This window comes from Brienomyrus brachyistius, chromosome 14, assembly GCF_023856365.1.
Source record: "Brienomyrus brachyistius isolate T26 chromosome 14, BBRACH_0.4, whole genome shotgun sequence".
NCBI lineage: Eukaryota > Metazoa > Chordata > Actinopteri > Osteoglossiformes > Mormyridae > Brienomyrus > Brienomyrus brachyistius.
In genome coordinates, this window is record NC_064546.1 from 5,313,425 (window position 1) to 5,332,401 (window position 18,977).

Below are 18,977 nucleotides of genomic sequence, written 5' to 3' on the forward strand. Positions count from 1 at the left end.
TAAGATTCGGCTCAATACTTTGCGATATATATATATATATATACAGTATATACGTATATAAGCCTAGCTGGACTTTGAATATAAGGTGCTAATAAATCTTGAATGGCAAGGCCATAACTGAACAAATTTCCATGCACGGACACTGATTAAGTGTGTGAGTCAATCCTTGTTTACACAGAACAATACATTCAGCAACAGTTTCGAAAAACCGACAGATTCAGGATCATGCCAAATTGTCAACAATTACATCCGGCTAAATGAGTAATCCATGTACGAAAATATTATTCTTATTTACACTGACATTATTGTTACATTATTATGAATGCCAGGAAGACCAAGGAGCTAGTGGTGCATTTTAGGCAGAAATAGCAGCAGATCTACAGTCCCATCAGCATAAATGGAGTCCCTGTTGAGAGAGTGAGTGACTTCTGATAACTGGTTGTGCACATTGCCAAAAAGCTGACATGGACCCAGCACACAAGCTCAGGCAGGTCAGGAAGGCAAGATAGCACCTTTATCACCCGAGACGGCTGAAGAAATTCAATTCATCACCTATTTTGAAAACTTTTCACAGCGATGCCATAGAGAGCATCCTAATAAAAAGCTGCAGATCATGGTTTGGGAATTTTTCAGTCCAAGATCACAAAGCCCTGAAGTGAGTGGTGCGTTCAGCAGAGCACATCTTATGGGCAGCACTGCCCTCTCAGCAGGAAATCTACCAGGGTAATTTAAATGATTAGGGATCCTACCCACCTCAGAAACAAACTGTTCAGCCTGCTCAATTCAGGCAAGTGACTGTGCAGATGAGTAGGAGCTTTTCCCCCCAGGTCATCAGTGCTGAACTCTGACATGCCAACAAAACAAACATTTGAACCTAAAACTCATGAACACTCACTGTAACGCTGCACTGTCACTTCATATTACACTTAATTTCATTATTTCTCCCATTAACTTATTATTTTTGCTATTTTTATTTCATTTTTTATTATTTTTATTATTTTATTTTGTTTTGCTTGGAACAGGCTAGCTTTTCATTTCACTGCACATTGTACCTCTATAACTATGTATGTGACAAATAAATTCTTGAATCTTAAATTGATATTTACTTTTTCTGTCTGATTCTCAGTAGTACCATCATTTTCTCCCTGATTTATACCATTCCCCTTCTCTGGGCATGTGTGCAATTAAATGATCCTCATTTCCATATCCAAGACACTTCATTGTATTACATGCTTCAAACCAACATAACCCAACATCAAATTTTATCATTAAATCAAAGTCATTATCTCCCTTTAGGGCCATGAAAACTTGTTTCCAAAAGACACCAAGTGATTTATCAGTGAGGATTTACACCCCAGTAGTATCGTTTTGATAGGGGACACCAACTCACCAAACTTGGATGGTTCATTTGCAATCCTCATGCTTTATAAATGGTGGCATATTTGGCAAAGCTATTTTCTTTGAGGGGCTTTTCTGGGACAAAACAAGTTGTTGTGGCTTCAATTAAAGAGAAGCTGCCACTGATAGGGAGACATCCAGCAGATATCTGCTATATACAGTATCCTTTATTTCTATAAACGTTCTTTTGTCAATAAGATGAACAGAAACATTTACACAGAAAGAAGGGCCTGTAGGTGACGGTCTGAAAACTGTATCCCTCTGCCTCCATCAGGACTCCACCAGTTGACCTACATAAACTCTGCCTTTCCTGCTGTAAATTAATTCATATTTAAATAAACATCAGGGCACATACAAAACAATGATCCCAATAAACAAGCAATACTCATTAACAATAAAGGTATTACACATATAAAGCACCAAACCAAACAATCAAGTGGTATTCAGGCATTGTGGCATTTCTACCTCATCACCATACTACAAGTTATTAGACCTACATAAAAAAGTGCTTGAAATCATTTTGCCTAAACAATACTTTTGTTTTACTACATTTTATTTGTTAATATATATTCATGTCTGTTAGCATCAAGAAATCATCACTTATAATTCTTCATTAAGGTAATTCTGGAATGTATTCTTCAGGTTAAAGTATCTGGCTGGTGAGTTCACTTGATAGCTGATACATTTTTGAGAAGAGACATATACAGTAAGAGATATGTCTGTGCCTCCCTCTTTGTTGATGAAAATGTATCACTTACTAATGAAACTGATCCATATTTTATGATTGGTTCTGTCATGCCCTGCTCGTCGGCTCCTCCTGTGTGCCACGCCCCCTGCTTACCCACGTGTGTTTCCCGGATTGTACCCAGCTGTGTCTGCTTATTTTCAATCAGTCCTGTGTATTTCAGTCCGTGTCTTACCCGAGTCCTTTGTCCGTCATTGATGTTGTCAATGCCTGTGTCCCGCCCCGCTGTACTCGCTCCGTTTTCCTCAATTAAACCCCCGTTTGCCCCGTATTCTGCCTTCCTGCTTCCTGATTCCCCGCTTGCCCGCACGATTGCCGCTCTGCCCGCGGATGATCGTGACAGGTACAGATACTGATAGTATTTTTTGTCAAAATATATACCTTTAAATGCAGCTTTATACATTCTTCCCCTCTCCAGCCAGTCTGTCACCCTGGTTTTGTAACAGGTCAATGTCTGACACTTTCTCCATAATCAATTGATCAGAACACCAACTGTTAAACTATTGCATTTTAAATAGTTTTCTTACCCTAAGGGAATAACAGTTATTTTTCAGCACTTTAATCCTGCTATTACGTTTGCATATGGATGAATTTTCATGAATGTTTAACTTTCCAGAGAATTTCTAAGGTGAATTTAGCATAAATATTAAAGATTTTTACAACTTGAAAAACCTACATCCGCTTTATGTAAACTGCAAGAATTTCTATATCTAAAATAAGAATCCAACCAACTAAAGAGGCATAAACTGTATAAATAATGTATAAGCTGAATGCCTATGAATAATGCATTATATTATGAGCGAGATCACAGCATTGCAGTTAGGTATGTGTGTGCGACATCACAATACCTAATTTTTTTTTACCAGAATTAAGTTGCAGGTCACTAAATAACGCCATATCCCCTGTTAGAATCAATACAGAGATCATGTCAGTCTTGCCCTGAGTCACAAGGGACTAACTCTTAAATTTCTGCAGAACCCTTATTCAATTTGTATAACGATTGAAAATCAAATTATAAAAAACACAGGCAGCAATCTTTAGTGTGACATAATTGAATTGAAAATGTTTTGTACTTCAAAATCTGTTGTCTTGAGGGACTGATGATAAATTACGAAGATCTGACCAGCATGCTTACTTATTTCCAGGTTATTTTTTTTAAGAAAATTTCAGAAAGTTTTGCCACTGACAAATTAAAAATAACAGTAACCCCCCTCCAGATGTAAAAATGCAGGATTTAAACTATATTGACACATATGTTCCATATCTGACAATATAATGGTTTATTTGTACCATTATCTACATTTTAGAATAATTATAAAGACATCAAAACTATAAAATAACATATTTGGAATTATGTAGTAACCATAGAAGTCTTAAACAAAAACATTTGTTTAGGGGGAGCACTGTCGGTTGGGACTCAAATGTAGGGAATAGTACAAATAAACCTTTCTAAGGGTAGGCATGTCCAAACTTTTGACTGGACCCGTAGGTTCAAACAGGTAGCCCAGTCTAGCTTCCTCTGTGCCTGTAACCCATACATACCAGTGCTGGATATCCTACTGTCTTTCCCTGCACTGTTTCCTGGTTCATGTCACTTTAGTTACTCACAAACCACTGTGTTGACGACACATGGTTCTGTCTCTCTATTCTCTATCTCAGATTTAACTTTCATCCCATATCTGTGCACAGCTTGCCAAGGTATCCATATGGATGGCAGTCCATCACCCCCAAAGCAGGCTGTCGAATGGAGAGATTCCTTATTCCAGCCAAAACATCAATTCTCTGGAAACTCAAGATTAAAGTAATGCCACAATCTAATGCTCGTCTTCCAAATGCTTTGGCACCACCATTGACAAAAGCCTCGCCTTGGCAGGATTAACCCAGACCTAGAGATTCAAACTACGTTGTATACAATATTGCAGTATTCAGTAGTAAACACCTAAAGTGTATAAGTCCACATAAAGATTTTTGCATGCACATAGTTAAAAAATGCTGCATATTTATGTGATTTGCCCATATCAGACATGAACGGCTTCATCTGAAATACATTGATCATAAAAATTAATATATCTCCATTCTTAAGTTGCAGATGATATTTTCTTAAGTATTGTGACATAACTGTAATTGTGCAATAGAGAGTTATACTCAGGGCCGGATCTACCTTTTCAGGGACCCCAGGCAAAGCTTTACTTTGGGAGGCCCCAGGTATTCAAGGGCCCTTGAGCCGTCCATGTTTCTGCCTTTACATAAATATAATAATTTGATGAGTATCGTTTATTTTTGTAAATTGTTTTTAGTTTTTAATAATTATTCTTATTTATAAATTATACATATGAATATGTATTTTTTTCATAACTTCGCCTGGCCCCCTTGTGCCCATTAGAATCTGTGCCTGGACCTGGCCCTTGTTGTTTTCAATCCGTCCTCTATTTTCTGTCACAAAACAAGACATCTGAGTGTCTCTTTATATCAATGACAGGCTACTTTTTCCTTCAGAGGACACAGAATCAAAACACAGCCCCTCTGTAACATATTTATGTCTGACCTGAGGACCTGTCTATCTTCAGTCCGTGCACTCCATTTACTCGTCTCCTTCTTCACTTTGCCTCTAATAGTTTTAATGGATCTGATGTCTGTTAGATTTCAAAAGAAGGACTTAATGTTGCAATCTCAAGTGTTTCTGCACCACAATTGTCTTCCCAGGGGGTTGTTGGAGAAGGCCACTCACGACATTTCCACCACGAGGACGCATAAATGCCTTATGATTTTTCTTGGCAGTCAAGTAAGCAAAAGATTTAGCGATAGTGTGTATGTTTGTGTGTCTGTCAGGGTAGGGTCACTTCAATAAGAATGCAGGGCACCATCACTCTCCACATGTACATGCAGGCTAACGAGCAGCCTGATTGATTAAGCTCACCAGGCCGAGCACATGGTATGAGGAATTGTTTGTGCACTGCGACACACTGAGAGCTTCATCTCTATCTTGCGTCTTGCCCTTGCTTGCCTCTCATCCCCAGCTCCTGACTGCCTTTTTCACAGCCTCCCTCAGATCTCCCCAGTGTCCCTTACCTCCTTGACTCCCCCAGCTGCTGACCCTTCTGCCTTCGTGACCTCGACACTGATCTCTGCCTGCTGATTCACTGTTCACACTCTCTGGTGTACCTCAGTAAACCCCAGCTCGCTGCATTTGTGTCCCTGAGATTCTGCTCTGACAGACACATTCTTTTATGTAACAAAACAAATTCATAACAATGGCAAGGAAACCTGCAGTCTTTGGTTTGACCTCAATGTGAAATGGATCCTAAAACAACAGCTCTAAAAGGACATGAAATCCACTCTATTGACATAAATCACTTTTAAACACTACAGCAGTTTTATAATGTATATAAAATAATCAAAACCTTTGCCATTAATAACATTAATTTGAAGGTTATACCTTTAACAATGGGTATGGTTTCTGATATTCAGGGTATCTGCTTTTCTGGAAACACTACTGTTTACCAGTGCCACAGATCAAAAAGAATTTGAACATTATTCAATGTAGCTGTTTATTCCAAGGCCTGTTAACTTGTCTGTGTGCCAAAACTCATCTGTGTTTTGAATGAGAAAAAATAAAATATGCTGGCTACTATTTTTAATACCGTGTCTGTGGTAAAAATCGCCATGGCGATAACCCAGGGGGTTACCTATTTCAAAACCTATTTACAAACTAAAATTTAATTAGTTAGGTACGATGTATATTTTTGTTTCTTATGGATGCTGCTGCATTTATTGGAAGAAATGTCTTTAATGTGTCCAATAAAGGCCATAAGTTCTAAAGTCCATAAGTTCCATAGCTGCAATTCGAAATGCAGTAAGCATTAAACTGAAGCTCATGCGCGCAGCCAGCATTTTATACTACCGAGTGGTAAAGGCAGCCGATCTGTGACATTTCCTTTTAACCTTGGGGGAGTTTATGAGCCATTATGCACCCCATTGTGTTCTATGTCAACACTTAATTGTTCATATACAAAGCGCATTTCCAGCTATGCTGCTACACACAGCAGAGGGACACTCAAGCCCTGAGTGCTCTGTGCTGTAGAAAGGATTGTTTGTCTTATATGTAAAGGAGCCAGATTTAGGATTACATTATCAGCAAAAACAGGGCTCCTTATCTGCTGCACTTATGCCTCTTGTTTACCCCACGCCATCCACCCTACTTCCTGTATCACTTATGACATCACAGTCGGCCTGAAGCCCATCCCAGGAAGCCCAGGGCATTCCATCGATGGCATTCCAGCTCTCAGCTTCTGCTCTCCTAACATTCCAATATTTTGTTTCATGAAAATCAATTCCACTGCCTGGATAGTACTGTATAATGGGGTTAGGGTTAGTGTAACTAACTTTTTGGAGAAAAAAACTGGCATTGTCTTAGCTTTCTCACAAGGATACTAACTAGACAATGTAATCTTTAATAGGGATGTGGATTAATTGTTTCATTAAATTATGTTTAAATATTTTAGTTTTATCCTAACTATTCTGTCACCTGAGTATGACCCACTTTTGGAACCCAGATGGTAGATGAGAGGACTTTGTGCACTTCTGTTGTATAGAGCTGTTATTTTTACACTTTAATGAGACTGACCATTGTCCTCTGACCTCTAGCATTCATCTGCAGAACTGCTGCTGAGTAGGTTTACTAAGGCCGTCTTGGACACTCGAGCTAGGAGAGGAGCTGAGCTGTCAGCTGATCACCACCGAGTGGTGAGTTGGATCCGATGCCGGATTTTACACCTTGAAGGCCAAGGGTTCAAGGCTAGCTGGCATGTTTAAATTTTAATTAATTAAAAATAAATTTTATTATGAATTCATTAATGAAAATGTATATATTTTTTCTACATTTATATAATAAACAATAATAAATCAAATCAAATTACATAATTTTAATAAACCTAAAAAGATACCTTATCTTGTTAGTGTCAATCACTCTACATAAAAGACAAATATTGTATGTCATGGTAACATTTTTTTTTAATTTTCAAGTTCCTAAGAATGACCCATAGTGTTGTGCCCAGGAAAAGGGAAGAGTCAGACCCCTGAATGTAGAGCAAGTGCTGTTTATTTACAGAGCCGGGTACACCAAAAGCCAGTAGGGAAATCCAAAGGAAAGGTCGGGTCCGGGTCCGTGGGTCGTTATCCTAAAGGGTCAGTCCTATGTGGAGGGATGAGATGAGGCGACGAGAGGATGGGGAAAGACGAGGAGGATAGATCGGGGAGATAAGATGAGGAAGGCAAGGAGGGCAGGGAGGAACGCAGAGGGAGGTAGGGTCAGCGAGGCAGGCAGGGCAGGCGAGACGGCAGGGCAGGCAGGGACGCAGACGGAGGTAGGGTCAGCGAGGCAGACAGGGCAGGCGAGACGGCAGGGCAGGCAGGGACGCAGGCGGAGGTAGGGTCAGCGAGGCAGGCAGGGCAGGCGAGATGGCAGGGCAGGCAGGAACGCAGACGGAGGTAGGGTCAGCGAGGCAGGCAGGACAGGAGAGACGGCAGGGCAGGGAGGGACGCAGACGGAGGTAGGGTCAGCGAGGTAGGCAGGGCAGGCGAGACGGCAGGGCAGGCAGGAACGCAGAGGGAGGTAGGGTCCTACCTCTGCCCTAAAATGACAGAATTGGTGGGACCCAAAAACGTGATTCGAATAGTGGAGACCTTTGCCACTCTGGGGCTGAAGAGGTACGCCCCCCTAATCAAGGTGGACGTCTAAGACGAGCCCCCAGCCAAAAAGCCTTCAAGGATCAGTTCAGGGTCAGATATTAGTCCCTGCTCAGTGTATGTATGCAAATAAGTAAATGAATATATTATATATATTTAATTTGAGGTTATGGGTGCAATCAGAAATTAATAAGCCATGAGTATTTCAAGTATTTACCAAGTTTGTTTGCAAATTAAATGTATTTTAAATATGTAAATAAATATGTTTATATTTCAAATGAACTTGGTGTTCTCCCGTATTCCTATCTACTGTATAAGACCGGAGTTTGAATTGAGCTCATGTCAGTGATCAATAAATGTTATCACTGCTCCTTGACACATTTGTGAAATATCAGATTTTTACAGATGCAGCCTTTTCAGGACCAGCATTAGCGATCAAGGTAAAACAAATTTCTCGGTTAAGCGTTAAATTTTTGCTACAGCTTTGATTACAAATTCCACCACATAATTTGCATTAAAATGACTTTTTATCCCTCTAAATGTCACAGGGATAATTTAATCTAATCAATTTCAGGATAAACTGGTGGGTTCTGGTTTGGCTAAACTGTATGCGGTATTTTCAGTTAGAGTGGTAACTGTACAGCTTTCACCAGATCTGATGCTGCTCGCCTGCAGGGATCCCATAGTGTAGCAGTACACATAATAGTGAAAAATAAGGGAAAACAATTTCAGCCCAAAATGAAATAATTTTGGTATAACCTTTCCAAATATTAAAAACCATTATTTGTTCATAAACTACTTAAATAATAATTAAATTTCGACTGGAAGCCATCTTGAAATGGGCTGGTGTCTCTGGCCATCCTGTTCTCCTTGTGCCCAAGTCCTTCATGTGCTACCCTAGCTCACAGTATTGTTGCGAAGTGCTAAAAACTGAGTGTGTGGCTACTAGTCAGTCATGTGTTCAAGTCTAACCACCTCTGCTTTTGTATTTGCTAGATTTATTCCCTAGTGTTTCATTTGTATTAGTTTTTCAAGTTTCTGAGATTTGTGGTTTGCATTCTGTTTTGCTTTACCTGTCTGTTGTTCTCCCAGCGTTAGATTCTGTTCCCCAGTTTCTCGGTCGGTATCCAAGTTCCATGATTCATTTTATTAGATTCACCTGTGTGTTTGTTTCCCTGAGGCTCTTGATTGTTGTGCTTTGTTGCTTGTTGTCCTGTGCCCTGTGCTGATTGGTTAATTGATTATGTCTTACACCTGTTTCTTGTATGCCCCAGATTACTGTGTATTTAAGTGCCTGCCCTGCTTTGCTCTCCAGTGAGTTGTTGACTTTATCCTTGATAACTGTGATATATGTATTAGGTCTCTGTGCTTATGGTGCTCTGCTTGGTTTCCCCAGTCCTGCTCCCTACAGTAGTTGTGTTTAATTATGCTTACTATAGTTGGTCTTTTTTTTCTTCTAGTTTTTGTTTTGACCCCTTGTAGTAGAGCAGGGGTCTCAAACTCAAATTGGCTGGGAGCCATTGCTGTGACTGATATTTCATAGGAGGGCCATTTTACCATTCAAGCACAACATTTCTGGAAATTTACTTTAATTGCAGAGTTAACTTTCTTTTACATTACTAACATATTTCTGTTATACTTAACAAAAATATAAACAACAGTGTCTGTATTATGTTATATATTTTTTACTTTTTAATTAACAGTTACCTACTTTACTTTAAGTCGCTTATCAAAACTATTCTGAACAAACAACCTTACACTGAACAAATGCAATACATTTTCAAACTATGCTATTTCTTGCCAGACACCTGGCAGCGCTTTCGCTCTCACAACTGCGCCACATTGGCCCTGATGGTGTTCACAGTAGAAACCCTTAGTACAGCTTAAGATGAGCATCACTAAGCCTGGACCTGAACTTGCATTTGTTAAAGTTCATAGCTGAGAAAAGCTTCTCACACAGATATGTGCTTCCAAAAAGGCACATTAACCGACTGAACACTTTGGACAGCTCTGGGAAGCGTGGAGGTAATTCTCAAACTGTGCAGTCTTGTCTGCATTTCCCTGTGCCTCTCTGAATTTAGTTTTTAGCTCACTGTTGCACTGCAAGTCAATAAGTTCCAATTGCAACAAATTTGGGACACTCTCCACATCAGCTGAGAAGGGGTCTGCAAACAGCTGGAAAGTGTCACGGTGTGCCTTGAAGTCTGCAAAACACATCAAATTCCGGAAGTAGGTTTTCAACAGCAGATGCATATTCATCACCATTGAATGCTATGCCCTCCTCCACAAGAGATCTGCATGTTGTGAAATGACTGAGGTTTTTTGCAGAAAGCTGAGTTTTCCACAATCTTAATTTTGTGCAGAAGGCTTTCACACTTTCATACGCTGCTGTGATAAGCTGACCAGGGCCCTGGAACTTCAGGTTAAGGATGTTCAGTTCCTGTGTAATGTCCACTAAGAATGCAAGGTCCATGACCCATTTAGGATCATCAAATTCAGGAACATCCATTCTGCCATCTTCCATGAATCTCTTCACCTCTGTTCTTAGCTCAAAAAATCTCTTCAAGACATTTCCCCTGCTGAGCCAGCGCACCTCAGTGAAGTAAAGTACATCGCCATACGTTGCCTCAATTTCTTCTGAAAAGGCACGAAACTGGCGGTGCTGTAAACTCCTTGACCTGATGTAATTGATGCATTTTAGGACAACAGACATGACAAGTTCATATTTCAAGCATTTGCTGCACAGTGCCTGTTGGTGTATAATGCAGTGCAGAACAACCGCTGGATCTGCATGTTCCTCTTCTAACTTTCTTTTCTTTTCTTTTACCTGTCATAGACGGGGCGCCATCGGTAGTAATGCCTATTAGTCTGTTCCAAGGTAAACCAGCGCGTTCAATCACGTCGCCCAACTGCTGAAATATATCTTTGGCTGTTGTCCGGCCGTGCATTGGACACAAACTCAGCAATTCTTCTGTCACCTCAAACTTTTCATTAATACCCCTGACGAAAACTAGCTGAGCATTGTCAGTTTTGTCTGTGCTTTCGTCAAGCGCCACAGAATATGCAGTGAAAACCCCCGCTTTCCCACGTAGCTGATCATAAATGTCACTCAATAATTCAGTAATCCGCTCTGCCACTGTATTTGCCGATAAAGAGATTGTTGAACATGTTCTTTTCTGGACATAAAATATCAGCGACCTTCAACATACAGTCCTTCATAAACTGCCCTTCAGTGAATGGCTTTCCTGCTTTAGCGATCATCTCACTCACCACATAACTCGCTTCAACTGCATGCATCAGCATCAGCATCCTTTTTGGCTTTGTAGAAAAGAGTTTGCTGGGACGTTAGCTCTCTCTGCAACTGGGGGGCTCATTTTTTTCTTTCGTCTTCCTGGTACTTCTCATACTGGTCTCCATGTTTAGTAGAGTAACGACGCTTGAGATTGTATTCCTTTTTCTTTGCATATTAGACAGGTGCCATTTCCATTAAACTCCACAAAAAAATACTGCATCCATCTTTCCTGAAACTGTCTGTGTTCATCATCCACTTTCCTTTTCGGTTTGGAATAAGACACTCGTTCACAGCCAAACAAAAATAAACTGCTAAAGCCCCGAAACTAGCTCTTCTTAGCATGTCTGCTGGCACATGTAGATTTTTTTACGCTAGCACCGTATTAATTTTTTTAACCGTGTTTTTGTTTGTGTTTTTGTACATTGAATGAGTAGTTTAAATTGCTATAAAATAACTACAAAAATGATTTAATATTAATTAATATTTTGCGGGCCGGATTGCGTTATATTTTTAACGTCAGTTGCGGGCCGGAGGGAGGGCCGTAAATGGCCCGCGGACCGGCAGTTTGAGACCCCTGTAGTAGAGAGATGTTAGGTGGTACATTGGGCGGAGTTTAATTTTGCTCCTCTGACGTCATACGCGAGAGGGGGCGTGTCCTTTATTCTGATTGGTCGAGGGCTTATGCCCGTATATGGTACCAAAAATGCGTATGCCACATGTTGCCGATAGGGGGCCATATGGTTTGGGAGATTGCCGTTAAACTTTAATAGAATAAAAATACATTACAGGTATTTATTAATGTGATTTTTTAAATTACGTTAAGGAATAATAAAACAGAGTAGGATGATGGCAAGCTAGCGCATACACGTTCAGCAGGGGGTCCGTCCGGCCCATAGCCGCGTGTTGTTAGTAAGCACCAGGGCGTATTTTAAAAGAAGAAAGCACCAAAATGTTTTAAAGAAGAAAAACTTTAGTGCTATTTTAAAAGAAATGCAAGGGTGAATTTAAACAAACATGCCCGAAAGAAGCAGCAGAAGAGCAAATTTAAACATTCGCAAGCGAAACCAATAAACATACAGACCGTCGTTTTAAAAGAAGCGAGCACTCATTACATTTAATCCCCACGAAAGACTTTAGTGATATTTACCAGGTTGGAGAAAGCATGTAAGCAGCAAACTTTTAGAAGAAATAGGACGAAGCGATCCCGGAGCTCCGCCACATGCGTCTGCACTGTTTGAACAACGCGGGGCGGAATGGACGATCGATAATCCAACGCTTGGCGCATGCGCACCCACGTCGACGCCCCTTTCAGGCGGGTCTGTTTTGGGTGGTACCATATGCGCGTAGATCCACAAAGCATTTCCTTTATTGAGGCATATTGCGGCAAGCAGCTGTCAAATGGCGAACAATTGTCAAATTGTGGCCGGTCTCATACAGACAGTGACAGCCAGGAGTTTGATGACACCAGCGACGCACCATCACCGCGACTTAGTGTCGCTAAACCCAACATGGACACCCGCAAACTGCGGAGGCAACGCAAGCATGGTGCGCTCTGTAGCATATTCTCGCATAAAGAATGTATCTGTATAAAACTCGAGAAAAAGTTTGAACAAAGTGACATCGACTGGGAATCATTAGGACAACCCCCTTTGTCGCGATAGCAGATGAGTGAAGGCTGTACATAACCATGGTGAAAAACGTATTAATACCCACCACGCCTGTGAGCCAGCACTCGAAGACGACGAGACACACCTCTCCAGCTAGCAATGCAAACAGACAAGGTTGAAGAAAGCATGTAAGCAGCAAACTTTTAGAAGAAATAGGACGAAGCGATCCCGGGGCTCCGCCACATGCGACTGCACTGTTTGAACAACGCGGGGCGGAAATGCAAGGGTGAATTTAATCAATCAAGGGTGAATTAATTGATCTTTTTACAAATGCTTTAAATCCCATGCAGTTTGGCAGGTATTCATCTTTAGAGAAATTTGCTTTAGAGAAATTATGCATGAATTTCTTAACCTTACCTCTACATTCAAAAGCAAAATACATCCCTCAGGAAAACTTAGACGAAGATTCAGTTTTGCTTACAATAACTGTGTATTCTGTGATGAAGACGGACCACTTTTCTTTTGTCCTTATAACAATGCTTTTTTGGTGTGATTCATGATCTCTCCCTGTTTAACAGAAATCTTATTACATATGGGATCATAATGGAGGATAAGAAAATGTAATTTTTGTTATATTTCTTTTAGAGAATGTAAATGCATTAAGACATAACCTTTATTGCTGGTATTGAAATTTATGCAAAAGAAATTACTGAATAATATTGAAGGGGCTTAGCTGTTTTATTCTGTATTTTTTGGTCTTGTTTGTTGTTCTTTTTGTGTTTTTTTGGTTATGTACAATCTGTACGTAATGTGTTTCATATTGTACAATTTCTGCTTCATGAATTAAAAAAAACACTTTGTCGGTACTTCCAGGGGTAATATGACAAATCTATTCAAGCACCTTAAATGGAAGCATCCAACACGACATCGTCATTATACTCAGGGTCATTGTAACCCTGAATAGGAGAAGCAGGTATGGAAAATGGATGGATCCCTGTGCCCTGTGCATCCTGGGATAGACTCCAGCCCCCCCACGACTGTGTGTCGGATGATGAAGGTTACAGAAGATGAATGATGGACTATGTGTGGGGAGCAGAGCCTCCATCCACCCTGAAAGACAAGTGACTCCAAACACCTGGGTTAAACTTCTGGGTCACTGCTTGGTCCCCGTGTAATGTGATTCGCTTCCCCATCTTGTGTTTTATAATATTAACTGTATATGTTCACATTTGCTCTGTCATGTATGGATGAAATGGCATAGTGTGCACCTAGCATTTAATTCTGCAGTGAGTTGGGTAATTGAGATTTTCTGGTTTTTCATACAATCTGAATTAGTACCAGGACATGCCTTTCAGACAGCCTTTCATTGGTTGAACCTTGGTCGAACAATGCGGATTCTGTCCTGGTCACGGAATACTAGACCAGCTCTTCACTCTCACGAAGATACTGAAGGATTCATGGGAGATTGTCCAGTCAGTCTACATGTGTTTTGTGATCTTGGAAAAGTCATACAACCATGTCCTTTGGCGGGTCCTGTGTGGGGCATTTCAAGAGCATGGGATGTTGATTTTGAAGTGGCTGTTTCTGGGATACTTGTATCAGCACGTCTGTCACCAACAATCATGCCACATTCAAACTAACTTGAAATACTCATTTTTTATGCTTAGCTAAGCAGGCTGTTTATGTTAATAGACAATTGTCCTAATAAACTGACTACCTATTGTAGTTTCATACCTGATAACCTACATCGGCATTAATTCTAGGTAATTCAACATTTTGTCAAATAGAATTTTTTTTCATGATTTTTTTCTAATTAATAACCACAGTTTTGAAGTAGCTTCTGCAAGGAATTTCCAACCATAATCACCAGTTACCTGTGATAATTGAAGCTCTCATGACTGCGCATACAGTAATATGCCCTTCAGTACATCAATTAGGTTTTTTTCCAGCTTCTGCCATTTGCATTCCCTGATGCTGAGAGGGTCAATTTACGAGTGTTTCCCTTTTTGACAATATGTCCCTAAGTGTTTTCATGCTTTTTATATTTCAGTAAGCAGTGCTGATCTGTACACTTTTGTGATGTTGACTTTTCGTTTTCTCTGACATCATTCGAAAAAAAGACCTTTAAGCAGATGAAAGTGTGACTGAATGTCTCCTCCTTTGTTAAGAAATGTTAATCAGTGTGCTACTTGTGCTGTCTCTTCTCTGTGTGAGAGATTAGCCTCATTGCCAACCTGGATGTCCCATGATGTGATTACATTTTCTGTTTGTTCTTCGGCAGCGGGGCGGAGTGGTGGCTCTGAGGCTAAGGATCTGTGCCAGTAATTGGAAGGTTGCCGGTTTGAATGCCATGAAAGCCAGGAGTGATTCTACTCCATTGGGCCCTTCAGCAAGGCCCTTAACCTGCAATTGCTTTGTCCTGGGTATGATGTTAATCTACATCCAGCCCAACAAGCAGGTCCCCCAACTTACAGGGAAGATTTGGGAAGTAATCAGCATATGCTCCATACCCCCCCCCCCCCCTTCTGCCATGTATAGGTTGGGCAGCGATATGGAGTCTTCACACACTTCTGTGCAATTGTTAAATACCTGCTAATAAGCTACCTGCACATATGTGTAAGTATGGCAACATGGCACCCTCTGGTTCAAATTGGGGTAATTCCAGGATTTGATCCTTAGTGGGGAATCAGCCCCCTGAAGAAATACAGTATCCCCTGGGACCCTCACAATTAAATTTGATGGTGAGGGATGGGGTGAAAAATGCATAGGCTAAATAGGGTTTAGAATGTAAACATGGTAATATGATAGTCCCTGCCGAAAGAAAGAGGAATAGTAATTCAGGTTCACATAAATTAAAATTAGATAACTGCATTGTATTATTTCATGTTAGCTTCCACGCATTTTTTGGTGGGTCTAAGCTGTCCATAGTGTGTTACTGTATGTGAGTGTGTGCCCTGTGATGGACTGGCATCCTGTTTAGAGTGTCCCCTGCTTTGTGCGTCCATGAATATGCTGGATAACTGTCTGTTTGCTTGTTTCTACACAGACCTTGTTTTTTTTGTACTCCACACTTGTGAAAGTATGTTGAACTGCTTGTAATTGGGTAGGTATTCAGTTACTTTCATAATAATGACAAAAAAATTCTAATGAGAGAGGAGGAATTGGAATGAAGGAATACAGCTCCGTACTTTTTGTGTGCTTTTCAGTCTTTCTCAATATCCTCATATAAATAATTTGTTTCAGTGCTTACTGTAACCTCATCTGTAATGGAAAACGCTACTAAAGATCAGCTACTATCAGAAACTACGCTCACAGAAACAGACATGTGTTTGCCCCAGTCTGCTTGCTAATCCACTATCAAAGGGACATGGAGTTTGTTCATTTCATGTGTTGAATGTCTTTCCGCTGTCAAAGAAGACCGGGCTCTTCAGTTATGACAGCCTAGAGCTGAAGAAAACTGGTTTAATTCTGGTGGATGCTGCCGGTACCTCTGCCCTAGTTACTGGGCAAGCAATGATAACATGACCAGAAAGACAAAAAATTCCACATTAAACAATGAAGCATGTTCTTTTACCATGCATAAAGTCAATAATAATCAGTTTAATTTATTTTAAAGTCCAAATTAATAAAGGCAGTAGGGATGTAAACATAAAAGTTCAAAGCATAAAGAATTAAACAATAAAGTTTTATTACACCTGTGTTATTGTGTTTTATATTTACTGAATTTATGATACCAGGTATATATTATCTGGTGTGAGTTTGTCAGAATCCAGATAATTACAGTCATGCTCTTGGGAGCTGAAGTCTGAGAACTCATCACACATAATCTGGGTGATATCTATGGCCTCAGCCTTCCATCCTCTGCCACAGACACTGTGATTGGTGATAAATTGGCCACAGCTCGAAACCTCCTGCTGGCTCTGGTATTTTTTCTACTAAATTATATTGTGTGAACTGGCAGAAGGGAGGGGATAGGTTAATCTGATCAGCTGCATCTCCATGGCGATTAATCATCAGCCCAGGGGTCTGCTAGCGCCTCTGCTAATGAAAGCCAGTTGATCATGATAATACTAAGTAAGGGGAAGGTTTTTAGGGGTTTATAAGGCGTGGAATGAACAGAGTATAAATTGTCTGAATATTAGATTGAGGATTAAGTTCAGGAACTCTGATATACTTTGTGAAACACCTTTCCTGTTTATGCCGCATCCTTTGATAAGATGAAGTCTATTGAAGAGCATTACGAAACCTCCTCCTGTCTCTCAGTCTCCTCTGTAAGGATATCCTCATCAGGGGTTAAACTGGGTCAATTTGGAGGAAGAGTGACAATATCAGGTACATTTCTCTTGCAGTTCAGTGTGTTGCAGTGCAATACAGTACAGTCAGTGGTTGCTTTGGCATGGAAAGCCTGGTAGGGCACAATAAACTCCGTTTGGGTTGTTTTTTGGACTGTGAAGGTAAACCGGAGTACCCGGAGGAAACCCCATGACGACATGTGGAGAACATGCAAACTCCACACATGTAACTCAGGTGGAGACTCGAACCCGGGTCCCAGAAGTGTGAGGCAACAAGTTAAAATGTATTTTTTTTAAAAATTCTCGTCTTGCACAAAACACTCGCAAACCAAGTTACTCGCAATCCAAGGTTTGACTGTATGTAATCATACATATTACGTATTACATTGAATAACTGACCGTGTGATCATACCATGCACTGCTCCATGTAACATCTGGTGGGGCCAGGCCTCACTGTCCCCTAATGTTGAGTCACTCCTGAGTGTTGTTTTGATAGTGTTATTTTATCTAAGATTATTTTAAAGGGAACTCCACCCTCTGTACAGAATAGTGTTTCTTTATTGGTGTTCCAGTGTTGCTTGGTCTATGAAAAGGTATCTTTTTCAGAGTTAATGCTGCTGTCCTGTACCTCTGTCCGTCTGTTTGTGGAAGATGTCCACCCTGTAATCCACTAGAAATTACATACCTAAGCTGTCAGTCACTGACTTATTACTTCAACTTGCAGCTTATATGCATTGTTATTTCAGAGAGCTTTACAGAGATGTATGAATGCCTCTATTCTACTACCCCAGCTATATGACCTATTCACATTACTGTGTGAGTAATATTATGTTACTCAGCCATCACTGACTTTTAGTAAAAAAAAAATTCTTTTTTCAAATAGCACTTAATTATGGCTAGACCGTTACTATAACAAACTGCTCGTTCTATGGAGCTATTTTGTTTACTTCAGAGGTCCCTACCTTATCCTGTCCATTGTTTTCCCGTTTAGCCAACAGGTGTCACTGGCCATCCCGTTCCTTTTCCTGTGTTCTGTTAGGTCTAGCACTGTTCACAGTGCTTATTGTTTTCCCCAACACCCTGGGTCGCGCCGTGGTTGAATGGGCTGAACACTATATATCCCTTACTATTTGGATCTATCCATCCATCCATTTTCCAAACCACTTATCCTACTGGGTCGTGGGGGGTCCGGAGCCTATCCTGGAAGCAATGGGCATGAGGCAGGGAACAACCCAGGATGGGGGACCAGCCCATCGCACTATTTGGATCTATTACCTTATTATTCCAACATTATTAGATGTTTTCGTTACCTGTTGCCAGGTTTTTTATGTTTATGTATTTCTGTATCAGTTCTGGCTTTTGTGCATTTGCTCTTAGTTATCCCTGTTGGTATTTATTTTTGTAGTTATGTCTTGTTTCACCTTTTTTCTCGGTATCTACTCTGTAGCCCTAGACCCAAGAATTTGGTTGATTGCTCCTGACTCACACCTGTTCCTCGTCTAATCCTCATTATTTGTATATATATGTACCTGCCCTCGCTATGTTCCTCTGTTGGTTGCTGGATTGTGTTTGCCTGTGTTTCTTGTTAATGATCCTCACTATGAATCCCAACGGCTCTGTATTACCTTACCTTTAAGCTAAATCTTAATCCCTGTTTTGTTTGCCTGCCTTTATTTAGACCCCTCGTGGCCTCTTATTATTTTCTGTCCTCTTGAGTTCATTTTATAACAAAGTTACACATGCCCTGTTGTAAGAAAGAGGCATTATATGTGATTCACATTTGTTATATAATGGTGTAACATTTACAAAATATCATAGGTTCTTTTAATTTTACCTTGATATGTTCCGTTTTTCTAAAGGCAGAACTATGTATTTCCCTGACTGCTAATTATTCTTCCAGCATGCCTGTTTTCTTTGATCGCATGCACCAGCTGCGTACTCCACACCCCTGTCACTGT

At 40.5% G+C, this 18,977-nt stretch overlaps 1 long non-coding RNA gene across 1 annotated transcript; it reads right to left on the bottom strand.

The window, feature by feature from the left end:
- Positions 1 to 7,223: 7,223 nt before the first annotated feature.
- LOC125707212 (uncharacterized) lies at positions 7,224 to 8,978 on the bottom strand. The gene is made up of 2 exons (XR_007382247.1): positions 8,902 to 8,978; positions 7,224 to 7,773 (listed from the first exon to the last, which is right to left on the bottom strand). It is a non-coding gene; the product is annotated as an uncharacterized LOC125707212 (long non-coding RNA).
- Between the last annotated feature and the right edge of the window lie 9,999 nt (positions 8,979 to 18,977).